This window comes from Callithrix jacchus, chromosome 7 (assembly GCF_049354715.1).
Source record: "Callithrix jacchus isolate 240 chromosome 7, calJac240_pri, whole genome shotgun sequence".
Classification (NCBI taxonomy): Eukaryota; Metazoa; Chordata; class Mammalia; order Primates; family Cebidae; genus Callithrix; species Callithrix jacchus.
This window is the reverse complement of record NC_133508.1, coordinates 89,914,085-89,924,086: the sequence shown is the minus strand read 5'-3', so window position 1 is coordinate 89,924,086 and position 10,002 is coordinate 89,914,085. Positions and strand designations below refer to the sequence as shown.

Sequence of the window (10,002 nt, the reverse complement as noted above, 5' to 3'; positions counted from 1 at the left end):
TAATCCAAACACTTTGGAGGCCAAGGTGGGCGGATCACCTGAGGTTGGGAGTTCATGACCAGCCTGACCAACATGGTGAAACCTCGTCTTTAAAAAAAAAAAAGTCTACAAAAAAATTGATGTATGATCTTAATTTTTGTTAGTCCTTTGAGGTTTTTTTGTAAAGCTTCTCATCTGTTTTGGACAAGTCTAAAGTAAATGGTTGGGCTCTTCTATCAGTTTTACCCTTGTTTTTCCTATTAGGTAATGGCTTAAGAATATATCAAGCACCTTAATTTGTTAAGTAGCTGGTGCTTACAGGATTCCATTAAATTCACTCTAATAAGCCTATGAAGTTCCTATGAAAAACCCATATCTGGGATGTGTTGGTTTCTTGTTTTAATTCAGTGTTTAACCCTAGGTATGCTACATACCCATAAATAAGATACCGTGGTAAGAGATGGTATGGTATAGTGGGAAAAGCACAAGGTTTTAGATAGAGATCAATTCTGCTATATACCATTATGTTGTACCCTTTCTGACAGGGCTGCTGCAGTGCACAACTTCGGAAGCCATCACTTTTTGTTGTGTTCCAGAAGGTGCCATTTTCATAGACTACAATGTGAATAGTGCCCCCCATTAATAATGCAATGATGGCCTTGCTCTCTGAGCCTCAGTTTTATCTGTAAAATGGTACCTATAAGAGTCAAATGATTTCTTAGAATCCCTTAAATAGTTAAGGTGAAGGTGAAAGTTGATTAAAGTGTGTTATCTCCTAAGCTATGGCTTAGGAAATTTTCCAGAGCTCATGGTTCTAGGCACAGAAAGGCTCCTTTCTACACTGCATTTCAACCTGTGTAGAACAACACTCCAGTTCAGCCTGTATTGCAAAACATACAGTTTGCCTAGATTATTACAGCTTTCTTAATAGTTGTGTTTATGATTCATTCTCTCCAGCCCACTACACAGGAGCCAGCTACCTAAATTTTATATCTGAGCATGTCCTTACATATACTTCCAACCTACTATTCTTTTGCCATAGTAAAGTATTAAGATTATTTGATTTTCTTTTTACTTTCTCATAGTGCCTGATGCGTAGCCTATTCAACATCATCATATCTAATGTTTTTTGACCACTTACTATTGAATACAAAGTTACTTAATTCTCAATCCAGTGGGGCAGATATTATAATCCTTATCTTTTGTTTGTTTGTTTTTGAGATGGAGTCTCTATCACCCAGGCTGGAGTACAGTGGCACAATCGCAGCTCACTGCTACCTCTGCCTCCCAGGTTCAAGCCATCCTCTTGCCTCAGCCTCCCGACTAGCTGGGGTTACAGGCACCCACCACCACGCCCAGCCAATGTTTGTATTTTTAGTAGAGATGGGGTTTCACCATGTTGGCCAGGCTGGTCTTGAACTTCCTCCTGACCTCAAAGTGATATGCCCACGTCAGCCTCCCAAGGTGCTGGGATTACAGGCATGAGCCACTGCGCCCAGTCTATAATCCCTATCTTAGAGAAGAACAAAAAATAGTTTAGGGAAGTTGCCAAAAGGCCAAATGACTAATTGGTGAGTGAACCAAGATTCTAATCAAAAGCTATCAAATCCCAGAGTCTAAACTTATCACCCCATACCACTCAACAAATATTTATTGAAGTGAAAATTATGTTTACATAGTCTCTCCAGTCAGATATTCTCACTAATTAATATCACTCAATATTAACCTGAAAGTCAAACCTGTCATAAGGGTTGTTCTCTAAGTTAGGATTTTCTTTTTTAAATAAGTAGTGTTTGTAATTTTTGCACGAATTCAGGAGTTGACTTTTATAAAGTTAATAATGAAATATTTTGCATACTTCTGGATGTTTCATAGCATTCGGGCAAAAATTCTTGGGTTATGTATGTTGATCTCTGACACTGGTGTTTTTTGTTTTGTTTCATTCTTGAGACAGAGTTTCGCTCTTCTTGCCCAGGATGGAGTGCAATGGCACCATTTTGGCTCACCACAACTTCTGTCTCCTGGGTTCAAGTGATTCTCCTGTCTCAGCCTCTCAAGCAGCTGAGATTACAGGCATGTGCCACCACACCTGGTTAATTTTGTATTTTTAGTAGAGATAGGGTTTCTCCATGTTTGTCAGGCTGGTCTCGAACTGCTGACCTTAGGTGATCCGTCCACCTCGCCCTCTCAAAGTGCTAAGATTACAGGCGTGAGCCGCTGCGCCAAGCTGACACTGGTGTTTCTTAAAATTTTGCCATCTTTTTATTTTGAGATGGAGACTCAAACTTGAACCCGGGAAGTGAAGGGGTTGAAGTAAGCCGAGATCGTGCCACTGCACTCCAACCTGGGCAACAGAGTGAGACTCCATCTCAAAAAATATATATATACATATATATAAACTTGAACAAGGTAGTGAATTTACCTTGCAGCCACACTTTTTCTGTGTTTAAAATCAAACTATTCAACAGAAAAACTTAGAACTAATAAAGAGCCAGGCGGGGTGGCTCACGCCTAAAATCCCAGCACTTTGGGAGGCCGAGGCAGGTGGATCACGAGGTCAAGAGATCGAGACCATCCTGGTCAGCAAGGTGAAACCCCGTCTCTACTAAAAATACAAAAAAAATTAGCTGGGCATGGTGGTGCGTGCCTGTAGTCCCAGCTACTCGGGAGGCTGAGGCAGGAGAATTGCTTGAACCCAGGAGGCAGAGGTTGCGGTGAGCCGAGATCGGGCCATTGCACTCCAGCCTGGGTAACAACAGTGAAACTCTGTCTCAAAAAAAGAAAAGAACTAATAAAGGAGGCTGGGCGTGGTGGCTCATACCTGTAATCCCAACACTTTGGGAGGCAGAGGCAGACAGATCACTTGAGGTCAGAAGTTTCAGGTCAACATGGTGAGACCTCATTTCTACTAAAAATACAAAAAATTAGCCAGAGGTAGTGGATACCTGCAGTCCCAGCTACTTGGGAGGCTGAGGCATGAGAATCACTTGAACCTGGGTACAGAGGTTGCAGTGAGCTGAGATCACACCACTGCACTCTAGCCTGGGTGATCATGAGGCTCTGTATCAAAAAAAAAAAAAAAAAAAAAAAAAAACTAATAAGCACAGTGGCTCACCCCTGTAATCCCAGAACTTTGGGAGGCCGAGGTGGATGGATCATCTGCGGTTAGGAGCTTGAAACCAGCCTGGCCAACATGGTGAAACCCCGTCTCTACTAAAAATACAAAAAATTAGCCAGCCATGGTGGTGGGTGCCTGTAATCCCAGCTACTCAGGAGACTGAGGCAGGAGAATCGCTTGAACCCAGGAGGCGGAGGTTGCAGTGAGTTGAGATCGCATCATTGCACTCCAGCCTGGGCAACAAGAACAAAACTCTGTCTCAAAAAGAAAATTTTTAAAAGCTAATAATTGAATTCAGCCAAGTTTGCAGAATGCAAAATCAACACACAAAAATCAATTGCATTTCTTTTTTTTTTTTTTCCTTTTTCCTGAGATGAAGTCTCACTCTGTGGCCCAGGCTGGAGTTCAGCAATGCAATCTCAGCTCACTGCAACCTCTGCCTCCCAGGTTCAAGCAATTCTCCTGCCTTAGCCTCCTGAGAAGCTGGGATTACAGGCATGTGCCACCACACCTGGCTAACTTTTTTGTATTTTCAGTAGGAATATGGTTTTGCCATGTTGGCCAGGCTAGTCTCGAACTCCTGACCTCGTGATCCACCCACTTTGGCCTCCTAAAGTGCTGGAACTACAGGTATGAGCCACCACCCTGACCTCAATTTTATTTCTTTTTTTTTTTTTTTTTTTGAGACAGAGTCTCACTCTGTTGCCAGGCTGGAGTGAAGTGGTGTGGTCTTGGCTCACTGCAGCCTCCGCCTCCTGGGTTCAAGCTATTTTCCTGCCTGAGCCTCCCGAGTGGCTGGGACTACAGGTGCATGCCACCACACCAAGCTAATTTTTGTATTTTTAGTAGAGATGAGGTTTTACCATGTTGGCCAGGCTGGTCTCAATCTCTTGACCTCATGATCCGCCTGCCTTGGCCTCCCAAAGTGCTGGGATTACAAGTATGAGCCACCGCACCCAGCCTCAATTGCATTTCTATACACTTACAAGGAATAATCCATAAAGGAAATAAGGAAACAGTTCTATTTACAATAGCATCAATATGAATAAAATACTTAGAAATAAATTTAACCAGTGGTGTACAGTGACAATAAGAACACTGAAAACTGGTCGGGCTCGGTGGCTCGCCTGTAATCCCAGCACTTTGGGAGGCTGAGGCGGGGGATCACGAGGTCAAGAGATCGAGACCATCCTGGTCAACATGGTGAAACCCCATCTCTACTAAAAATACAAAAAACTAGCTGGGCACGGTGGTGCGTGCCTGTAATCCCAGCTACTCAGGAGGCTGAGGCAGGAGAATTACCTGAACCCAGGAGGCGGAGGTTGTGGTGAGCTGAGATTATGCCATTGCACTCCAGCCTGGGTAACAAGCGAAACTCCGTCTCAAAAAAAGAAAAGAAAAGAAAAAAAAACCCATCCAGGAATTCATATGGAATCTCGAGACCCAAAATAGCCAAAAGACTTGAAAAAGAACAACAAAGTTGGAGGACTTACACTTCCTGATTTGACAGCTTATTTACTTGAAAGCTACAGCAATCAAAACAATGTGATACTGGGCATAAAGACATACATAGACCAATGGAATAAAATAGAGGCCAGAAATGAGCCCTCACATGTAGGGCCAAATGATTTTCAAGAAGGTTGCCAAGACCGTTCCCTGGAAAACAGTATTCGACAAATGGCACTGGGAAAACTGGATATCCATATGCAAAAGAATGAGAGATACTTTACACCATATACAAAAGTTAACTTGAAATGAGGCTGAGTGCGGTGGCTCATACCTATAATACCAGCACTTTGGGAGGAGGCTGAGGTGGGCGGATCACTTGAGATCAGGAGTTAGAGACCAGCCTGGCCAACATGGTGAAACCCTGTCTCTACTAAAAATACAAAAATTAGCCAGGCATGGTGGCAGGCACCTGTAATCCCAGCTACTTCGGAGGCTGATGCAGGAGAATCGCTTGAACCCAGGAGTCAGAAGTTGCAGTGAGCCAAGATTGCACCACTGCACTCCAGCCTGGGCAACAGAACAATCCTCCATCTGAAAAAAAAGAAACTCAAAATGGGCCGGGCGCGGTGGCTCAAGCCTGTAATCCCAGCACTTTGGGAGGCCGAGGCGGGTGGATCACGAGGTCAAGAGATCGAGACCATCCTGGTCAACATGGTGAAACCCCGTCTCTATTAAAAATACAAAAAATTAGCTGGGCATGGTGGCTCGTGCCTGTAATCCCAGCTACTCAGGAGGCTGAGGCAGGAGAATTGCCTGAACCCAGGAGGCGGAGGTTGCAGTGAGCCGAGGTCGCGCCATTGCGCTCCAGTCTGGGTAACAAGAGCGAAACTCCGTCTCTAAAAAAAAAAAAAAAAAGAAACTCAAAATGATGAAAGACCAAAATCTAAGATACAAAACTTAAAAGAGGGCTGGGGAAGGTGGTTCATGCTTGTAATCTGTGTACTTGGGGAGGCTGAGGAAGGAAGAACCCTGAGCTGAGGAGTTGAGGACTATCCTGGGCAACATGGCAAAACCTCATCTTTACAAAAAATAAAGTTAGCTGAGCATGGTGGTGCCTGCCTGTAGTCCCAGAGTCCCAGCTACTCAGGAGGCTTAAGTGGGAGGATCACCTAAGCCTGGGGAGGTCAAGGCTGCAGTGAGCTGTGATTGTGCCACTGCACTCAAGTCTGGACCATAGAGTGAGACCCCGTCTTAAAAAAAAAAAAACAAACCTGGATGCAGTAGCTCACGCCTGTAATCCCAGCACTTTGGGAGGCTGAGGCGGGCAGATCACCTGAAGTCGAGTTTGAGACCAGCCTGGCCAACATGGTGAAACCCCATCTCTACTAAAAATACAAAAAAATTACCCAGGCGTGGTGATGCATGCCTGCAATCCCAGCTACTTGGGAGGGTGAGGTAGAATCTCTTGAACCTGGGAGATGGAGGTTACAATGAGCCAAGGTCATGCCATTAGACTCCAGCCTGCGCAACAACAGTGAAACTCCATCTCAAAACAAAAACAAAAAACTTAAAAGAAAGAGAAGTTTCATGAAACTAAGTTTGGCAATGATTGCTTCCATATGACACCAACAGGCACAGGCAATGAAAGAAAAAAAGTAGATAAATTGCATTACATCAAATTTCAAAATGTACAAAGGACACTAGAAAGAGAAAAGCAGCTGGGCATAGTGGTTCATACTTGTAATCACCCCAGCACTTTGGGAAGCTGAGGTAGGAAGCCAGAGTTGGAGACCAACCTGGGCGACATAGTGAGACCCTATCTCTACAAAAAAGTAAAACAAAAAAGAAAAGGAAGGCATGGTGATATGTACCTGTGGTCCCAGCTATTCCAAAGGCTGAGGTGGGGAGATCTCTTGATCCAAGGAATTTGAGGCTACAATGATCTATGATCACTCTACTCCAGCCTGGGTGGCAGAGTAACACCCTCTCTCCAAAAACAAATTAGAAAAGCAACCCATAGGAAGGGAGAAAATATTTGCAAATCAAGTATCTGATGAGGAATTAATATTCAAAATATATAAAGAATGTCTAGGCCAGGCATGGTGGCTCAAGCCTATAATCCCAGCACTTTGGAAGGCTGAGGCAGGCAGATCACCTAAAGTAGGGAGTTCAAGACCAGCCTGACAAACATGGAGAAACCCCACCTCTACTAAAAATACGAAATTAGCTGGGCATGGTGGCACATGCCTGTAATCCCAGCTACTTGGGAGTCTGAGGCAGGAGAATCACTTTGAACCCAGGAGGCAGAGGTTGCAATGAGCTGAAATTGCACCACTGTACTCCAGCCTGAGCAACAAGAGCAAAACTCCGTCTCAAAAAAAAAGAACATCTATGACTCAATATAAAAACCCAATTAAAAAGTGGTCACAAAGGCAGGGCATTGTGGCTCATGCCTATAATCCCAGCACTTTGGGAGGCTGAGGTAGGAGGATCACTTGAGCTGAGGAGTTTGAGTCCAGCCTGGGCAATATAGTGAAACCTCATCCCTACAAAAAACTTAAAAATTAGCTAGGTGTGGTGGTACATACCTGTGGTCCTAGCTACTTGGGAGGTTGAGATGGGAGGATTGCTTGATCCCAGGACGCAAAAGTTGCAGTGAGCCATGGTCAGACTACTGGACTCCAGCCTAGGCAACAGTGTAAACCCTGTCTCCAAAAATAAGTTAAAAAAACAGGTTGGCAAAGGACCTAAATAGACATTTCTCCAAAGATATACAGATAGCCAGCAGGCACATGAAAAGATACTCAGCATCACTAATCATTAGGAAAATGCAAATGAAAACCACAATGAGCTAGCACTTCACACTTATAAGGAAGGTTATTATGAAAAATAAGTGTCAGGATGTAGAGAAATTGGGACCCTTGTACATTGCTGGTGGGAATGTAAAACGGTACACTTTGGAAGACAGTGTGGAGGGGCCTCAAAAAATTAAATATAGGCTGGGCGCGGTGGCTCATGCCTGTAATTCCAGCACTTTGGGAGGCCAAGGCGAATGGATCACCTGAAGTCAGGAGTTCAAGACCAGCCTGACCAACATGGTGAAACCCTGTCTCCATAAAAAAAAAAATTAAATACAGAATTACCATATGATCCAACAATTCTATCTCTAGGTATATATCCAAAGAAATTGAAAGCAGGGACTCGTCCACAATCGGCTGCCATCCGAGGAGCTGAGGAAGCCTAGAGCTCTCAAGAGCAGTCTTTTGAGCTGGCATAGGGGCACTCAAAATGGTCCAGTGTTTGACATACCGATGTAGGCTTTCCTACAATACAATCTCTAACAAAACTAGGCTGTCCTGGACCCCTGGTAATAGAATTGTTTACCTTTATACCAAGAAGGTTGGGAAAGCACCAAAATCAGCATGTGGCATGTGCCCAGGCAGGCTTCAAGGGTTCGTTCTGTAACACCTAAAGTTCTTAGGAGATTGTCCAAAACAAAGAAACATGTCAGCAGGGCAGGGCCTATGGTGGTTCCATGTGTGCTCAATATGTTCGTGACAGGATCAAGCATGCTTTCCTTATCAAGGGGCAGAAAATCATTGTGAAAGTGTTGAAGGCACAAGCACAGAGTCAGAAAGCTAAATAAAAAATGAAACTTCTGAGTAATAAAAATGAAAAGACTTGGCTGGGTGCAGTGGCTCATGCCTATAATCCCAGCACTTTGGGAGGCTGAGGCGGGTGGATCACGAGGTCAAGAGATCGAGACCATCCTGGTCAACATGGTGAAACCCCGTCTCTACTAAAAATACAAAAATTAGCTGGGCATGGTGGCGCGTGCCTGTAGTCCCAGCGATTCGGGAGGCTGAGGCAGGAGAATTGCTTGAACCCAGGAGGTGGAGGTTGTGGTGAGCCGAGATGGTGCCATTGCACTCCAGCCTGGGTAACAAGAGCAAAACTCCATCTCAAAAAAAAAAAAAAAGAAAAGAAAAGAAATAAAAGACTTGCTGTAAGAAAAAGAAAAAAGAAAGAAGCAGGGACTCAAACACATTTGTATACCAATGTTCATAGCAGCATTATTTACAACAGCAACTCAAGTGCCCACTGATGGATGAATGGATGGATAAACAAAATATGTTATGTACATACAACAGAATATTTTTCAGCCTTTAAAAGGAAGGAAATTTTGACACATCCTACAACATTGAGGAACCTTGAAAACATTATGCTGAGTGAAATAAGTGAGACATAAAAGAACAAAGGTTATATGATTCCACTTGTATGAGGTATCTTAGAATAGTGGTCCCCAACTTTTTTGGCACCAGGAACTGGTTTCATGGAAGACAGTTTTTCCACAGACCAGTGGGGACATGCTGGGGGATGGTTCAAATGCATTACACTTATTGTGCACTTTATTACTATTACATTGCAATATATAATGAAATAATTATACAACCACCATAATGTAGAATCAGTGGGAGTCCTGAGCTTGTTTTCCTGCAACTAAATTGTCCTTCTGAGGGTGATATGAAACAGTGACAGATTATCAGGCATTAGATTCTCATAAGGAGCACACAACCTAGATCCTTCGCATGTGCAGTTCACAATATGGTTCACGCTTCTGTGAGAATCTAATGGTGCTACTGATCTGACAAGAGGCAGAGCTCAGGCAGTAATGTGAGCAATGGGGAGAAGCTGTAAATACAGATGAAGCTTTGCTCACTCACCCTCTGTTCACCTCCTGCTGTGCAGCCTGGTTCCTCACAGGCCATGGACCAGTATGGGTCATGGCCTGGGGGTTGGGGACCCCTGCCTTAGAATGATCAAATTTATAGAGACAGAAAGAATTATCAGGGGGCAGAAGGGGAGTGCAGAATGGAGAATTATTGTTTAATGAGTACAGAGTTTGAGTTTGGAATGGATGAAAGTTCTGGAGATCGATAGTAATGACGTTTGCGCAATATGAACGTATTTAATGCTACTGAATTGTACACTCAATATTGGTTAAAATGATAAACTATATATATAATGTGTGTGTGTGTGTGTGTGTGTGTGTGTGTGTGTGTGTGTGTGTGTGTGTTTTGTTTTTGTTTTTTAGACAGGATCTTGCTCTGTCACCCAGGCTGGAGTACAGGGGTTTGATCTTGGCTTGCTGTAACCTCTGCCTCCTGAGCTCAAGTGATCCTCCTGCCACAGCCTTCCAAGTAGCTAGGACTACAGGTGTGTACCACCATGCCTAGCTAATTTTTGTACTCTTTTTTTGGTAGAGATAGGGTTTTGCCATGTTGCCCAGGTTGGTCTTGAATTCATGGGCTCAAGCAATCTGCCTGCCTTGGCCACCCAATGTGTTGGCATTACAGGCATGAGCCACTGTGCCAAGTCAACTTTATGTATATTTTACTGTAACAAAAAGAAAAAAACCTGTCACATGCCTCTGGGAACCCCATGTAGAGAAGATC

General features: G+C 43.8%; 1 pseudogene; it reads left to right on the top strand.

Annotated features, from left to right (window-relative positions):
- The first annotated feature begins 1,724 nt into the window (after positions 1-1,724).
- LOC128928167 (large ribosomal subunit protein eL34 pseudogene) lies at positions 1,725-9,594 on the top strand (annotated as a pseudogene).
- Positions 9,595-10,002: the final 408 nt, after the last annotated feature.